The sequence below is a fragment of the Ambystoma mexicanum genome, chromosome 7p (genome assembly GCF_040938575.1).
Source record: "Ambystoma mexicanum isolate Mex_15411 chromosome 7p, UKY_AmexF1_1, whole genome shotgun sequence".
In the NCBI taxonomy this organism is placed as follows: domain Eukaryota; kingdom Metazoa; phylum Chordata; class Amphibia; order Caudata; family Ambystomatidae; genus Ambystoma; species Ambystoma mexicanum.
The window spans coordinates 863,488,896-863,506,596 of NC_090939.1; the positions used below are offsets into that span (position 1 = coordinate 863,488,896).

The following is a 17,701-nucleotide window of genomic DNA, read 5'->3' on the forward strand; positions in this document are numbered from 1 at the left end:
ACGCCTCTTGTGTACTTCGAGTAGGAGGCACCATTGCCTTGGCCGCCCCAGTAGCCCACTAGTTTGTCGGTGACATCAGTTGTGAGGTGTGTTTCCTGCAGGAGGGCAATGGATACCCGCTTCCTTCTCAAGTATGAGTGTATACGGTTCCTACGCAGATAGGATCCCATCCCTCTAACATTCCACGTGTTTATCTTGAGTCGTGTCGCCATCGTTCAGCTTTGAGCATTGGTGTGGAAGGCTTCTCGCCCGTCTTGTGACTTGATCGTGCGTTACCGGGTGTTTTGTCCCGATGCAACTGTATGGAGTGGTAGGCTCCAGCCCCTGGCCAGTGGTCCGCTATAGTCTGATTAGTGGTCTTCATGAGGAGGGCAGTCTTGACATTAACAACAACAACTACTAAATTGGAACTGGTGCGCCCAGCTACTGCATCATTCTTGCGGTGCTCGGGTGCTCTCGGGCCGTCGGAACCCGTCCGGGTGTCAGGCACGAGCATGGTCGGTCAGGCAACTGGCCTGACCTGATCTATACGTGGGGGTCGGGTCTTGTGCCTGGTGTGAGGGCCAAGCGAGGGCCGCATCAAAGTTGGCTATCAGTAGTGTATGTTACTTTCTTGGTTGCTTGAGGTTGCAGGGAAGCTGCGTTCATTTTACTTATGTGCTGCGGGTTGGTTTCATTTTCAGCTGTCCCTGGGGTGGGCCTCAGTTCCTTCAGTGAGGTTGTTATCCTCCATCCACATGTTAGCGGCCGCAGGGGACTCCAGGAAGATTGCACGGCTCTTGTAGATGACTTTAAGCCTCGATGGATAGAGCAGCATGTATTTTAAGTTTAGTTGCCTGAGCCTAGCCTTAACGGGCACAAATGAGTTCCTTTCCCCCTGTACCTTCGGGGTGTAATCTGGGTAAATGGTTATTTTGGCATTGCCGCGTTCAATGGCGCCCATCTCCCTGGAGTACCGTAGGATGGTTTCCCGATCTTGGAAATTGAGCACTTTCGCAATTATCGGACGAGGATGCGAGCCCGGAGGGGGCCTTTTCTGGAGGGACCTATGTGCTCTCTCCACGGCGAATCCTTTTGTGAGTTTTCCCGCTCTTATCTCCTGTTGCAGCAGGGATTCAATGTACGCTGTTGGGTTAGGACCTTCGTCGCCCTCCGGGATGCCCAATATTCTGATGTTGCCCCGTCTGGCCCGTCCCTCCGCCTCCTCGGCCCTCGCTTCAAGAATGGCGACCTTTCTCTCAAGGTCCATAACTTTAGCTTTCAGTTCAACATTGCCTTCTGCCGTTTGCTTTATGGTTGTTTCATTGTTGGTCACTCTCTCCGTTAGTTTCCTGGCATTGTGGCGCACCAGCTGGATGTCAGATCGGAATTCGTCTATTTTTGAGTCTATATGTGTGCGGAGTGACGCTATGGCTTCTAGCACTTGAGATTGGTTCGCTGTGGGGTCCGGTTCTTTTACTTGTGGGGGATCTGGGACGGCGGAGGACGGAGCGGCGGAGTCCTTAGCCTTAGTCGTGACATAAGTGTCCATTGTTGCAGGCCTCGTCTTGTTTCTGGAGCCCATGCTGAAGTCTCCACCCCAACCCTGGCCGTTGGTCTTGGTAGAGGGTTCCCACAATGGTTCTGGTGTTGCCCGAGCGCTGGGGCCCAGTTCTGGGGATGACCAAGCCAGGGAAGCTGGGGCTTATAGTGCTCAGCGTGGGCCAGGGAGGAGGCACTCCCGGCACTCGTCTGTGGCGGGTCAGGGCGCAGTGCGGGGTTGTGGCTGCCAGGGACCGCACACCCCAAGCCCCTCCGGCTGTAAGGTCCGCGGTGCGTCTCCCCACGGGGTTCCGGGGTGTGGTATTTGGGCAATGCGGGTCGAGGGGGGAAGGGTCTCAGTGTCCGGGGTAGCCCGCTGGGTTGTGCTGGTTTTGCGCAATGCGCGTGTTGCGCTGGGCACCCCCTCAATGCCACATCCCGGCCCAGATATCGTTCATGCTAGCGGGCGCCTTGTTGGGTGCTGGTGGGGTGGGGGACCAGGGTACACTTCCTCTGGTTACACTCCCCCCTGGTCTCCTCACCTCAGGCTTGCTGGGTCGCCACTCGGGGCCTGCCGCTGCGATGCGCTCTCGTCTCGTGGGTCCTCCCCGAGGCCCCACGGCTCCTCCGCCGATGCAAACTCCTTCGGGGTCGGGCTGGGACAGCCGGATTCGTGGATGCTATCTGGCGTGTTGTCGGCGGCTCATCAGCTTACATGTCGGTGGGGTGTCGTCGCGCAGGCACCCGCCGTTGGGGGTATGGAAGCAGAGGCGGCCTCCTCTAGGGTCGCCGCGGCCTCACGTGGCGGCCGCCATCTTGGGCCCAGGCAGTTGCGGGAGGCAGGGGAAGTGCGGGCGGGCGTATGAGTGGTCCACTGCTCCGATTCCGCCAGCGATTCGGCACACCTTGTGGCAGGTCGGTTCCCACACCTACACAGCGACTTATAGTGTCAGAAGGTGTCTGCTTCGCACCAATACAGGATCGTGGTGCAGCGTCTCGACCGGAGCTCAGCACATCAGCGTCCGTCCGTCATCAGCTCCAGGCCACGCCCCCCATGGCAGGGGATATTTCTAAAGCGATAGACACTCTTTCCTCCGGTAAAGCACCAGGGGCGGACAGACTTACCACTGAATTTTACAAGTCCTACAAAACCTGCTTGGTCCCGCATCTGCTCGCTATTTGGGAAGATGTGTGCGAGATAGGAAAGCTTCCCCCCTCCCTTAGGGAGGCGATTATATCAGTTCTACTTAAACCTGGTAAAACAGCAACACAGTGTGGATCCTACCGGCCGCTGTCACTCATCAATTGCGACGTGAAAATATTTGCTAAAGAACTCGCTCTCTGGCTGGCCCCATATATGTCCGGCTTCATACCTCTCTTTATCTGCGGCGTCCATTTAATATTCTTGCCCGGATTGATCCAAACACACAGGCTGTGGCAGTTGCCTTGGATATGCAAAAAGCATTTGATTCAGTCTCCTGGCGATACTTGTGGCTGATGCTTAAGAGATGCAACTTTACCCCCGTTTTATTTCCTGGGTAAAACATCTCTTCGCTTCCCCCATGGTCAGGGTCCGAACTGAAGAATGGCGTTCGACCTTATTCTTCAAATCGCTGACCCGGACCGTTAACTCCTTCCTGTGGGATTCCGGGACTGTCCGCCTGAAACTTGACACACTGGCTACCCCTATTACTTTGGGTGGGTTTGGTGCCCCCGATTTTGAGGGCTACGGGATTGCTGTGCAGGCCCACTTCGCGGCCTTCTGGTTCGACACTGACACATGTCCCCCCCACGTTAAACTCGAACGGCTAGCGGCTGGTGATTTGGATATAAGCTCCCTGGTTCTCCCCTCCTTGGACCTTAAATTAGATCCTATGGACCCCACCAGATCCACGATGGTAGCATGGAATAAACGTTGGAGGAAGACCGGCACCCCGCACCCTTTTCACTGCAACTTTCCCTCCCTGGTTCCCCTCGGGTGGATCCCACCGGGGTCTGCCGCTGGGAGGATGAGGGTTTTGTCACCTTCCGGGATGCATTCCACATGGGGACCTTTATCGAATGGCCAGACCTTCCTGTTCCCTTGCGGGGTAGAGCCTCTTGCTGGCTCCAATACGCTGGTCTCCGATGAACACTCGAGAGTAGATGGCCGGTATTCCCCTCAGACCCCCAGATGACTCACTCTAGTCGGAGGTTATGTTGGGAAGCCTCACCAGAGGTCGGATCTCGAAGTTTTATAGCCTCCTGCAGGACAGAAAGGCCCGTTCTTGGGAGGTTTTAGGGAGGCACGGGGCAAAGACCTGGGCATCGATATAACAGATCGACGTTGTGAGTTTATGTGTACCCACACCTGGGACGTCTCCGTAAATTCCAAATTCAAGGTCATCTAATTTAAAATTCTTCATAGGTACCACTACACCCCAGTCATGCTCCACCCCATGTCAGCAAATCGCCCATCTGAATGTCCAAGGTGTAAAGCAGACAATGCAGATTATATTAATATGCTATGGTCCTGTCCTAATCTCACCGCATACCCCTTGACCTGCCTGTTTCACGAACTCCCCCGAATGGGCCGGGACTCTGGGAGGCTTTACTCCACTGGTTGCGCCCTAAACCCCCCACACACAGCCAATGGCTTCAGGCTCTCATCTGGGCCTCAGACACCGAAGAGCGCTGGACAGGCCTACTACCGTTAGCAATTAGACCCTGAAACATCTTGGCCCCCTTTCACTCATTTTTGCTCTCCTCTTCGAGTGATGACGAACATAATACTGTTGACTCCCCATCCCCTGCACATTCTCCCCATTGATTGACTCTCTTTTCTCTGGTGTATTTGCCATATTGTTGTTTGAGCTTTTTAACCCGTTGGACATGGCCCTGCGACGCCACCTAGCGGGACTTTATGATCATAAGTGCAAAATGCTGATTGTCAATGTATTACTCGTTCTCCCCTGTTGTATTGTCAAGCAATACATAAATAAAGTTTAATAGAGCACCGTGAGAGCATCAGGCAATGCTGGGTGGTTCCACCTGGTGATCTGGTTTTTGATGCAATCCATTAAAAACAGTTCAGTAACTTAATATAAAGCACTGGTGTAAGGATCCATAGTTGTATCCAGACAGGAGCTCACACCAGGCAGGTCCTTACAGCATGGACCGTGGCCACGCTCCCCCTTGCTACGACTGAACTAAAACCAGTTTTCTTTTCATTCTCCTCATCCTCATCTTGCTATTCTTTCCTTGTGTTCTCTCCAATCACGTTACATCCCCACCTTTCCTATCCTTATCAAAACACTCCATCATCTCCATACTACCACTTCACGCCACTGTCAACCCACTTAAATCTGTCCACCCAACCCCTTTTAGTACATCCTAGTTCATAAAATGAAATGATTTCTAGGTAAAAATTTAGCAGTCTAATCCAAGCATTGGGGCTTCGTGGGAATGCAAATGAGACCTGCCTGAGTTCCAGAGATTGTATGATAGGTGTGAGTCTGAGAAATTACAAAACAAATAAGGCTGACGAGACTTAGCGGGGTCTGGCAACACAGCACACATTATGAAATGGAAGCATTGTTAATTGTGTTAAATGGCAAATGCACAATAACAAATATGGAGATGGCCAACAGATCCGGCTTTGTAAATTTAGAAGCTAAGCCTTTTGTCCTGTAGGGGATTCCCAACAAAACCCTCCCCTCTACATTTACAAAGTCAAACCTATTGAGTTTGCCATTCATTGTTTTAGTACGTTGTTACGCAGACTAATATACTTTCTGGATGTCATTAGCCATTAAATCAGCAATATGTTTCATGGGAATGTTGGAAGATTTTGAATAATTGGTAACCTCTAGCACTGCGCTAGGTAAATCCGTTAGAGAGCGGGGTCAGCCCATATGCAAATTAGGTATGGTCCTCCTTGAGCCCGGGTCACATGTCTACTGAACGAGAACACAAGCAACCACAGGCATGGTTCTTGGAGCCGCGCCTCATTTGTGTGAAGTATGCGTTTATATGAGTTTATAAAAATAAATAAATAACCTATCATATCATACATTGATTGAACATAGTTTAAATAAAAGTCATGGTAAAAAATGAACCTCACCATTGAAGCTGTTGGCAATAGGTGTCACACATGAACATTTGAAAAGGTTCATCGAGAAAGGCAAAATACCTGACATTGGAAAATTGAGTAAATCATGTTTTATTACACTTTTTAAGAGAGGGTAAAATGCTTACATGTGTTTTTCCAAATGTAAATGAAAAATAAAACCCTTGCAACATTTTTCATTAATATACACTTCCTCAGAAAAATCCTGTGCTAAGGACATAACCCACTGGTCTGTTGGCTTTAATTAGTTATTTGCTGTTCATCTCTTTTTTTATAAACTCATCCTAATAAACGCTAACTTCTGGGATTGTGGTGAATTGGGGAAGGTGGGATTAGCAGGGGGTAGAAAGAAAAAAACAAGCATTGGCAAATCCAAACGATTTGCCTTTTTTGTAGGCATGGCAATGGCATTTGCCAGGCTCTGCCTTAAGGGCACTACCTAGACATGAGACCGCAACGGCTGGAAAATACCTAGAAATGTAATAGCAGTGCCTGGCATACACAAGCCAAAACTGTTGGTTTGCCAATGCTTGTTTTCAACCGGACTTCATATGCAAGGAGGCGCACACAGCTTATAAATAAAGGGGTGGAAGGCCCACTTGGTTAAGACATTTTTATTAAACCAGTAACCTTTTACAGCTGTAATTGAGCCATTAACTCTCAGAAGACAGCTTTGAAATAACAGTGACAGGGCGTTCACAGGATAAAGTTGGATGTTACTTCTTGCTAGATCTAGGTAAAAAGATCCGGGGGTGATGTGCGTTGGGTGGGGAACGGCAGGTAGTGGGTGGTAATTCCCATAGGGAATAGCATGGCCCAGGTCAGTCAATGGGCTGATATGCAACCAGCCAACACTGACAGGCTGTGCTTCCCCCTTACGTGTCATCTCCATCCTTTCCACAATTCTCATGAAAATTACTTTTAACCGAATTACAATTGACCTTCTGCACAACCGACCAAATTTAAAAGGTCAATTCAGATATAGATGCGGGGAAACCCCCGCAACCCTCCACCCAATCCAAACCCCCCCCGCATCCTCCACCCAATCCCCTTATATTATTAAAAGCCCAAACCAACCCACTATATATATAAAAATAACCAAACAGTCAATTGTACAGAAGGTCAATTAGGACCCCTGTAATTCGGTCAATTGCGTCATTCGGTCAATTGTATTCGAACAATTTGGGTAATACCTGTAGGCAGTGCTTTCAGCGCTGGTTTAGGTCTATTTGTTCGAAAACAAATTGACCTTTTTCCGATTTGAACAAATGTGTTTGTTTTTTTGTTCGAAAATGCGGGGGGTGGGATACCCTCGCCCGCCCCCACTTACCCTCACCGTAACTGTTCCCGAAGCAAATCCTCACATCTATATTTAATTCAAATTGACCAAAATTCGCAAAGAATTAGAACCAAAAAATTCGGTCAATTCGGAAAAGGTCAATGGGCCCACGCTCAAGTATGCTAAAACCTTCAGCGCCACCTAATAGCAAAAAACGACAACGTATCTCCACAATCTGTACACGTGCCTCACCACCGAGCTTTAGCTTCCGCAGATCAGGTAACCAGTAAGATGAAGTTCGAACAACCAAAACCAATAGCATCTTGGTTTGGCATTCCTATCAAAGCCAGTGGGCCAATGTGATAATGAGGCAGTCATGTTTGCGGTGGCGAGGGAAGTGCTTAACAAATGTGTTAGCTGATTAGATGGAGATGAGCATACAGCGTGGGGTCCAAGCCGGCATTAAATGTGGCAGGTGGTTAGGTGAGTTGGAATATTGCCCTCTTGAACTGTTGAAGGTGCCTCCATGTGACATTAGATTGTAATATGAGTGATGGGTTTAGAACCATCATTTGGGAAAAACGAACCTTTCAATCACGCATTTCCCGACCATTGGGAGCTGTTGGACGCTGCGCCTGTGCCTGGAGTAAGCGCTGGGAGTCGTCATCACTCGCGCACCCACAGGCAGCCACAGACAAGTACTCGCTTCCTGGAGGAGGCGGAGCTTTGTGGCTCACGTGACCGCTCACGTGACATCCTCTGCCACAAAAGCAGAGACAGCGCTGCCGAGCGGCGCATCTTTTATTTGGGAAAAACGAACCTTTCAATCACGCATTTCCCGACCATTGGGAGCTGTTGGACGCTGCGCCTGTGCCTGGAGTAAGCGCTGGGAGTCGTCATCACTCGCGCACCCACAGGCAGCCACAGACAAGTACTCGCTTCCTGGAGGAGGCGTAGCTTTGTGGCTCACGTGACCACTCACGTGACATCCTCTGCCACAAAAGCAGAGACAGCGCACCCTCGCGGCGTTGAGCCCGATAGGAGTAGAGGGCGCCGGCTGTTGTGTGGCTGTTTGGTGGCGTGGCGACTGCGCATACCCCTACACCTGATCCCCACTCAAAATAGTTGCCGGGATGAAATCATTCCTTGCAGCTCCAAATAAGCCGGAGACGGGGTTGAGAACAAGGCTGCAGGTAAGGCAAAGACTGGCGTCACTCCCAGGGGTGACTGAGAGTAATGATTATCCCCATAAATCGCAAATGATGAAACAGACTCGCTTACCTTTCTGCAAAAAGCGAAAAAGCGGTTCTGTGGGGGATATTACAGACATGGGGAGTATTAGCCCCCCTATGAGATCAAAATTAGACACTCTCTTATTAGTACCAAATACGCCGACTCAACCAATGGCCTGTACGGTTCCTTCACTTGGTGAGCCAACACCCCAGACAATCGGAGGTCAAGCTCAACCAACAACACTCAAAAGATCATTAGATCAGGTAAAGGGATGTTCGCACCTTAGTGGGAAGCCAGATGGAAACCACCATTGTGAGAGGGGCACTCCTCCTAATGATTATACTATGAACCCAGCTGAGCCCCATCTCCCACTGGAAGATCGACCAGGGGAGACTTGGGATAACCTAGACAATATGGGACTTGAGGAAATAATCGAAGGACAGGTTCCTGAAAGTAACCTAGAGGTGAGAGAGGCGTTACCGGGACCTCCTAGTGAAGAGACCCCCTCTTCGGACGAACTAGGTGAAGACCCGATACAAAGATCTAATCAAACAGGCATTGAACTTGAGGTAAGTATGGAAGGCTCACAAGAGGTTGGGGAAAAGCCATGTATAAGTACTTCCCCTAAATTACCAAGAAAAACAGCAAATAATCTGGAGGTGGAGAGGGAAACACCCAATTACATGAGCAAGGATCCTCAAGTGTTAGAGGACTTTGGAGGTCACTGGGAAGACCATGAAATGGCCCAATGGGAAAAAGCCATCGTCGATCCTACAACTGTCAAGGAGGGGAAAATATCACTATTGAACCCAAGGGGGTCAAATTTAGAAACTTTTGACATTTTTCAACCTTATAGAGAAGATAACTGTGTTCCCTTAACTAAGGTCAAAAGTATTCAGAAAATACAAGATGGAAACCAGGTAGCCCACCAAGACTCAAAACGAAAAGAAGTCACCGAGAGGGGTTGTACATACGGGCACTTTGAAAAGTTATCAATTGAATTGCCCGTTTGTAATGAGAACTACCCTCCACAGAATTGCCTAGATAAGCAAGGTCCAATGAAAACTGAAGGGATGACCCCCCCAGGTACTCCAGAGACTAGCCGAAACTTGATGCAATCACCTATAAAGTTGACTAACTTAAGCCTGGCAAATAAAATCAAGCATGATATCATGATACTGACGGGGAAAATCGAAAGGGAAAAAAGGAGAAGCTTTTCCCTAATAAATGAGAGGATGGCCGCTCTGGACAGGGATCAAACCAAAGGGGGACCCTGCATGATGGATGACGTGAAGACTACTTTGAACTCCCAGTCACCCATCAATCATCTGCAAGAGACCAACTTCGAGAAAACCAAATCCATTTCAGATAAGAGACATCAAGACCCTAAGGGACAACCAATGGCCAACGATCACAATAGGGCATCGGAAATGACACAGACCTCGATAATGGATGAGATAATGACACCGCCAGCTTTCCTTCAAAAAGATCAAATAATACAACTTATCAGTGAAGCCTGTGCAATCGAGAGAGTTAAGGACAGTGAACATATTCAAAAAGTGGTGATGACCTCATTGAATATTTCGCTGGCTCCTTTTCTGAAACTATATGAAGTCATTAAAGATTCAGTCCAAGAGGTAACCACGACGATTCTGCAAATTAAGGAAGCAAATCGGCAAACGGGTCTCTCTCTACAGAATTTAAACTCAAGAGTAGATAAAGAAGCAGAACAAACTCAGACTTGGCAAAATCGTCTGGGTGACTTGGCCAGAAGGGACGCTAGTGATAAATCACTCCTTATGGAAGCAGTATTAGAAGACTGTAAATGGATGAGATCCCAGCACAAACAAAGTAAATTGGACCTGCAAGTTGTAGAACAGCCTAACCGAGGTAACGGGCCAATGAAATTGAAACAAGGAAAAGTCACTAAGCCCATCGAACTAGAACAGCGATGTGGAGATGTAATTCTTATCTCCCCGAGCAGTAAGGAGGGCCAAAAACAAGACAATCCACCCATAAAAGAGCATTTGAGATTTGCTATCTTTGCAGGTACGGGTAATAAATCCAAGGAACACCAACCTGAAACCTTGCCTGCAAATAATTTTAAAGAAAAGGGGAAAAAAACCAAAAACGAAATACTTAAACGAAAGGTGAATGGATCAAGAGCATTCCTGAGGAATCTAAGAACACCACCGAGAAGGGAAAACCCACAGTGTACCAAGAAGCCAAGAAGAGAACTCGTGATGGGTGTCTTGGATTGCATAGAAGCCGAGGGGGAAACTGCGTCTAAAACATCTGTGAGATCAGTAGATGAAAAAATGGAGGACTTTGAACAATCAGCCGTTTTGAGTGATTTAATCGAACTTCTCTCAAATAACAGCGATGAAGAGGGGTGGGGAAAAATCACGCCGTCAGAATGGAAAACAATTGACAACTGGGATAGGGACGAGCTGAATTGCCACTTGAAGGACAAGCAGACTGAGAAAAAGGATCGATCTAGTAAACCTAGGGAAGAAACAGAAAAAAGTATGATTTCGCCTTGGAATGATTATGACATGGAAATAGAATATTCGAGGTTTAAAACACTAGAAGAAAAAAGGAGAGAGTTGGCTCATAAGGGAAAAACCGTCCACTTTGAACCAAGGAAGCATAGTCTAAAACAAAGAAGTCACAGTAGAGAAAAAGATCGTATGGGCAGTAAGACCAGTAGAAAGTTATTAACTGATAAGCAAACACCCTCCACCAAAGACCACCTTGTGAAACTGGGAACTACATCGAAGGGGCCGAGGAAGGTCCTTTTGAATAGATGCTACGTGATGTCTCTATGCAAACAAACTCCAGCGCTCAGAGCGATTTCAGCTGACGATATAAGAATTGTGGAATTCCCAAAAGAAGGAAGGATGGATCAAGTAATATTACATCTCGTCTCAAAGGAAGTAAAACAAAAATTCCTAAAGGCGGAAGATTGCCTTAAACTAAAGGGCTATCGACTGGAGGACGTAGAATGCAGTAGTCAACTGAAGAACGCAAAAGAAACAACAAGGGGCAAAGGGAGACCAAGGGAAGTGGAGAGGGAGGACGGCAATAATAAAAAATATATGGTGAAGGACTATAATAATAAAGGACGAGATATGGAGGATTTGGGGAAAAGGCCCAGAAAACTAAGTGACAAAGTGAAGGAGGTGGAAATAAAGAGTGATACTAAATCTCAGAAAGCAAATGCCACCTCGATGAAGTTCTCAGATGAGAATTTGAAAAATCTGAGATTTACGGTGGACAACTCGGATAACCCAAAGAAGGGTAATTCTACATTGAACAAAAAAGGCCTGAAAGCGAATGAGCGGCCTGAACCAAAGAACACGAGCACCACTAAGAAGAAGCAATAGAGTGAGGAGGCCCAGCAAAGATCGGTCTCCTGTGCCTCATGGAATACCCGAGGCTTTCAACACTTATTCTCTAAGGAAAGTGATTTCCTGGCTGCCTACGATCTAATTTCGATCCAGGAGTCGTGGCTGCGTGAAGCACCTATGTGTGAAGGCTATGAAGTCTACTTTAATCCGGCTAAGAAAGGCCCTAGAGGTAGACCTTATGCATTTAAAGAAATTGGACTCGTCACTACAAGTCTTGGAACATGTGATCCCAAATCCCTATGTGCAGATATTAACAATCAACCTTAAAGAAGACACTAAGGAGAATTTTGAGAACATGACAAATAATCAACAAAAAAAAAATATGACGACGATGACTCTAATCAATACCTATTGGAGTGAAAATATGCCGAACCAGAAAAATTATCTAAAAACCATCATGAATGCAATAGATAAATCTATGATTGAAGACAAAGAACGGCTAATTTTACTAAACGGGGATCTGAATATCAAACTCCTTGACAAGAATGGTAAAATAAGAGATATAGAAAATCTACGAGGTAAAGAAAGTCTCTGGACAAAGGAAATGTGTACTCGTGATATGAGGATGTTAAATAGTCAGACGCAAGGTGATATAATGGGTGCGAATACATGGCATAGCGGTAAAACAGGGGCCTGTTTAGATTACTGCTTTGTCGGAAACAACACGCTACCCTGGATCAAAACATTTACAATAATCAAACAAGCAAATAGCGATCACAGCCTCTTGAGAACTGAATTAGCATGGAATACTACATTACCACCATCGATGAAAAAATGGAAGGAAACAGAAGTATCCTGGGGAAGAAACCGACTGAGACTTAAAAATGAAGTTATACCGAAGCTGGTAAAAGACTTTAAAGAAGCGGGTAACAAAGGCGATGAGACAGTAGAATATAAATGGCTCCTGGAAGCTTTTGTAGTTAAGTATGATCCAGCAAAAGTGAATAAAATTGAAAGAAAGCATGCGTACGATGATTCTGTGGTCACTAAAAGGAAGCAATATAGAGCAGAACTTAAACGTATTAAAAAAGAAAATTCCCCGGTGAAAGAGATTCTCCTGCGGAAATGCCGTCAAACCTATAAAAACTGGCTGCACTCGACCCGCTTCTTAAGAACTCAAAGAGACGCGGAAAAAATGCTGGCGGCACTATCTACCAACAACTCAAGAATTACCTGGGACTTCATTAATAATAGAGATCTAAATCAGTCGGCAATTGGTGTAAATCAAGTCTCAGAGGAGGACTGGTATCGGCACTATAATGAATTGTTTAAGGGGAAAACCATGGGTACACCTCCAGAAAAAAGAAATACGAGTTCAGCATGGGATTTTGAGTTCGACAAAGAAGATATACGGATGCTTATTAAAAAGCTCAGCAGTTCCAGGGCAACTGGTCCGGATGGCATTTCCAACAAAAAGCTAAAAGAGAACTGCGGAGATTGGACTGATTTGATCTATGCCCTTTTCAAAAAAATAGCAAAAAAAAGGCAAATTCCAACAACATGGACGGAGGCGTATATAGTTCCCATCTTCAAAAAGGGGGATCGATCTAACCCCAAAAATTATAGGCCAATAGCCTTGTTAGACTCTATTGGGAAACTCTTTGCGGCCATCCTACTAATGAACTTAAAAAAATGGGCCATAAGAATCAACATCCTAGATGAAAGACAAACCGCCTTTATAAGCGGGGTGGGGACATCTCTAAACCTGTTCTTGTTAAACCTTTTGAAAGCTAAGGCTTTGAAAGACAATGTAACAACTTATCTGGCTTTCATTGATCTTCAACAGGCATTTGACAGTATCAACAGAGAGCGACTATGGTCGAAATTGAGAAACTGGGGATGCCCGAACGCCCTGTTGGCAGCAATCCAAGCGCTGTATACCAATACCTCAATCCAGGTCCAAATTACTACTTATGGAGGGTTATCTAGAAAAATCTATACCACTCGGGGAATCAAACAAGGATGTGCTCTGGCTCCCTTTCTATTTGTTCTCTATATGGCGGATATGAAGACATCCCAAGAAAGGATCCGTGCGTTCCCTCCAAAAGTGAACGGTATGGAAGTCCCGTGGATGTTATACGCAGATGATGCGATATTTGCAGATCAGACCCCTATTGGTCTGCAACGGAGAATTGAAGCTTTCAACAAATACCTGAAAGAAAATGACATGCAAATCAATGTAAAGAAATCAATGATACTGTGCATGAAATCGAGTCGTGGAAAAAAACCTGCAGGGAAACGACAGATATGGATGCTGGATCAAGAGAAACTTGAAGAAGTGGATACTTCCATCTACCTGGGTATTAGGATAAATAAAAATTGCAATGAACAAGCACAATACACCCTTATTCGAGAGAAACTCGCAGCGTTAACTAATCAAGGAATCCTACTGCACTATAGATATGGAAAGTTTTCGCTGCAGCCAATTATCACATTTTATAAGCAAAAGGTGGTTGCTGTGTTAACATATGGAGCAGAGGCACTTTTGTCTTTGGGATGGGAAAGCTGGAATCTGTGCGAGGCCTACTTTTGGCGAAGGATCTTACATCTTCCGAATTCACTGCCCTTAGTTCTGATAAGATCGGAACTTAGACTTCAATCTATGGTTTCAATCACGGTGTGGAAATCTCTTTCATTATTTCGGAAGTGTATTTTGGACAAACCGGCACAGCCATTTAATGTTTTAGCAAGACCTGGTATGCCCAATGAAGATATAATTTTTCAAGAATGGAAGAAGAGATGTGAGGATACCTTAGAACATCTAGGTATCTCACTGGAAATTCTAAAGTGCAATCCTGACAAGGCCAAAAGAATCCTGCGGGAAAAAGACTGGGAGGAAACCCAGGTCACTAAATTGGCAGGAAACTGGGCTCACAACATCGTCTGGGAACGCAAAGCATTAAATATTCTCCCACCATATCTTCAGAAATTTCCATCTAAACATTATAGAGATCTGCTATTACGATGTAGATTAAATATCTGGCATTCCCGAGAGGTTAAGCTGAGAAGAAGGCTCATTGGAAAAGCATCAGGAATCTGCAGGTTCTGCAAAATGAAGGACCAACTTGAATCAGTGCGACACGTGATGCTAACATGCCCGGTTCTGATACCAAAGCGATTAGCGTTTTTGGGCAACTATATAAACAACATCACGATGGAAACAGAAGAAGAATACTGGGAACGCCTTCTAACAGCGGATAAGGTGGGTCGTACTATCGACGCACTAAAGTTTGTCGAATCCCTAAATCTGGACCAGGAAGAAACGGAAATGGAGGAGAGATAGGAGCCCTAAAGACTACTGGGTGCATCTGCTACGGTAAAAGGATTACTAAACCGATTGGAACTCAAATAATACTTTAGTAGAGGAACTTTGGACTCTTGTTTTTCGGACTCTTATTTGAGGTTATTTGAGGTTTGTTAAAGGTTTACCTATGATTAACCAATAAAACAATAAAAAAAAAAAAATTGAAAATGTTGAGATTTGTTTACAAACATTTGGCAGCAAGGTCTAGGTAGGTGGCCCTCTACTTTGCAGGGTGTTAGTGGGGGACGCGAAGGGGAAACCAGTCCTCCGTATTGCCACAAATTGATAGAGTTGAGGGGGCATGTGGCATTTACATTCTGAAGAGTGAGTGAGAGGTTATGCAATTCTCTCATTTGCATTAGATGGAGGAGCAAAGTGAGCGATGAGCAGGGAAAGAATTCAGCCACTCATGCTTCTGGCATCCCTGCCTCTCACCTACAACAAATGGTAGAGTTGGCATGCGCCAGTCTAACAGAATCAAGGGAATCGGTGCATGGGCACAGTGTGGGTGATAATGATCCTTTGGTGAGGGTTTGCAGCTGAGCTGTCCTTGCTCGATCTTGCACACACTGGAGTGCTTGGTGTGGAACCTCTCTGAGGTAGGACTTAAGAGTCGAGTGGATCGATGCACTGAGATTTTCTTGCCATCTGTTGTTTTTTAGTCTACCATTTGTGTACATGGTTGGAAGTGTGTGGGCCCTGAGCAAACGTTGCGTTAGTGCCATTTCCATGCCAAGTGTTCCCAGCAAAATGATAGAAATGAGAGAGGCAGTCTCATATCTCGAGACTTAGGGGGGGTCATCCAAGTAACTGGTCTCCATTGGATTCTTCTGTCCAGAGTCTCTGCAGGGCCAGCTGTCATGTGGCACATCCTGCATCCTACAGAACACTAGGGTAAGTAACCCTTCCACCTCAACCGAGGAACAGAGCTAGTTTGCAATTACAGCAGCAGCCTCATCCCAAATTCTGGGTACTACGTGGTCCCCCCCGCCTGTCAGTTAACTCTAATTAATTAATTAATTAATTAATTAATACACAATAGGATCAATGCTCTTTTTATCACAAAAGAACGTACAATAGATAAGACATCAGATTTGACGGGAAGCAGTGAGCTTCTTATAAAGGGGTGAGTTTGAGGGATATTCTGACCAGGTTGTGGAGGCGAGTTAATGGAACAGTCACCGGGGACAATACATACGGGGACATACAGGGGCTACGAGAACCAGCTCTTCAGAGCTTAGTTCACTTCATGGTTTTATGAGAGCCCACCAAAATATATTTTAATACGTGGGAGTGGCGGGATTTTCCTACTCAATGGTTACCTTGGAAACCTGGTGTGGTTCGCCCTCTCGTAGAGTGGATTTGGGGGTGCGTGATCTAGACCCTGCCCAGCACCGCAGTGATACTGTGAGGTAGCTCATGTGAGTGGACAAGAAGGGCTGAACTGACATGTTATTTACCCACATATGTATCCACCCCCTGAAGGGGTACTGAGATAATGCCATATTCTACCTGTGTATTACTATTGCCATTATAGGTCTGCTAGAGGAAAGCAGAGTGCAGGCTGTCAGATGAATCTAGGGGAACAACGTTCTCCCCTTTCCTCAGGATTCATGGCAATGACATCACTCTTGCAAGGCGCCACGGACTGTGGTGTGGCTGGTCCTGAGATAGGTGGCAGTGAAGCTGCATGTGGTTCCAAAAGCTGGGAGTGAGGGTTATGCAAGTAGCTGAGCGAATATACACGCTCCCCCAATGGGGTCGGGGGAGGAGATGCCTGATACTCAACCTTTAAAACAGAGCCCCTGCCTATGGCAAGCCCAGTGCCCCGTTCTGGCTGTACAGATAGGGCTCCCCGATTAAGCAGGCCTGACACCAGGAAACATCGCTTTGGTTAGGATCTATGTGATTATTGTGACGGCCGAAAATGCAGACTTTTTTTTAAAAAAAACCTTCACACCACATATATATGCGGGGGGAGACCCCCGCACCCTCCCCCATATTATTATTGTATTCTATTCCCCCCACATATATATGTGGTGTAAGGGGGGTCCAAAAAAAAAAAAGAAAAGTCGGCATTTTCGGCCATTGTAATTTTGAGGGCGACATTTTGGTACGATTCCCTTTGGTTACACCTGTAAAGACACCAAAGAGAGAGGCGGCTGGAGTTACTGCAGGCATAATTGTGGCTGTTGGGAAAACTAGGAGCTGCTGGCTGATAATGACGGATACACAGATACTAAATAGAAAAGGGGGAACAGCTAGGCTCACAGCCTTGCCACTAACATCTGTCCCTTTTCCTATGCTACTCTTTTCTATGCTACTCTTTTTACGGTCTTAAAAATCACAGATCTCTTGCAGAGATTATTACACAACTATGACTACTCCTTAATAGCCAGTAAAGCCGGGAGGACAGCTCAGGGGCAACGCTTGTAATAAAGACAACGCAGAGCAACAAAGGTTTTGAATCCCAGTCCTGTGCTTATGGTCTGGTCCCCCGGGTGTTAAGCGTGTTAAATAAAAATTTCAAGAAAAATGAAACTGAGTTTAGGAATGGAATGCCAACATTCAAAGCAAATTCCACCTGCTGCAAAATGCAGGACAGTACTTATGTCCAGAACTTCATAGAAAAGTTGTCCAGTACTGTATCTCAGTGTATGTGCTTTCCTTCACCTGTGCCAAACATGCATGTTCTGGGGCTTCTGGGGCCTAGGGCCTCAATACCTTCAACTCTCTCTTCCTAAATATCTTCCCTCTCGAGCTCTTCGCTCATCCGCCTCCAACTCCCTCAGGGCTAGTCGTTTCTCCAAGCAACGAGTTGGTGGTAGATATCTCTCTTCGGCTTG

At 46.4% G+C, this 17,701-nt stretch overlaps 1 protein-coding gene across 3 annotated transcripts in view; it reads left to right on the forward strand.

The window, feature by feature from the left end:
- LOC138526384 (P2Y purinoceptor 8-like) overlaps positions 1–17,701 on the forward strand; it is a 254,886-nt gene that overhangs the window by 234,171 nt on the left and 3,014 nt on the right. The gene's annotated exons all lie outside the window — the stretch shown is intronic.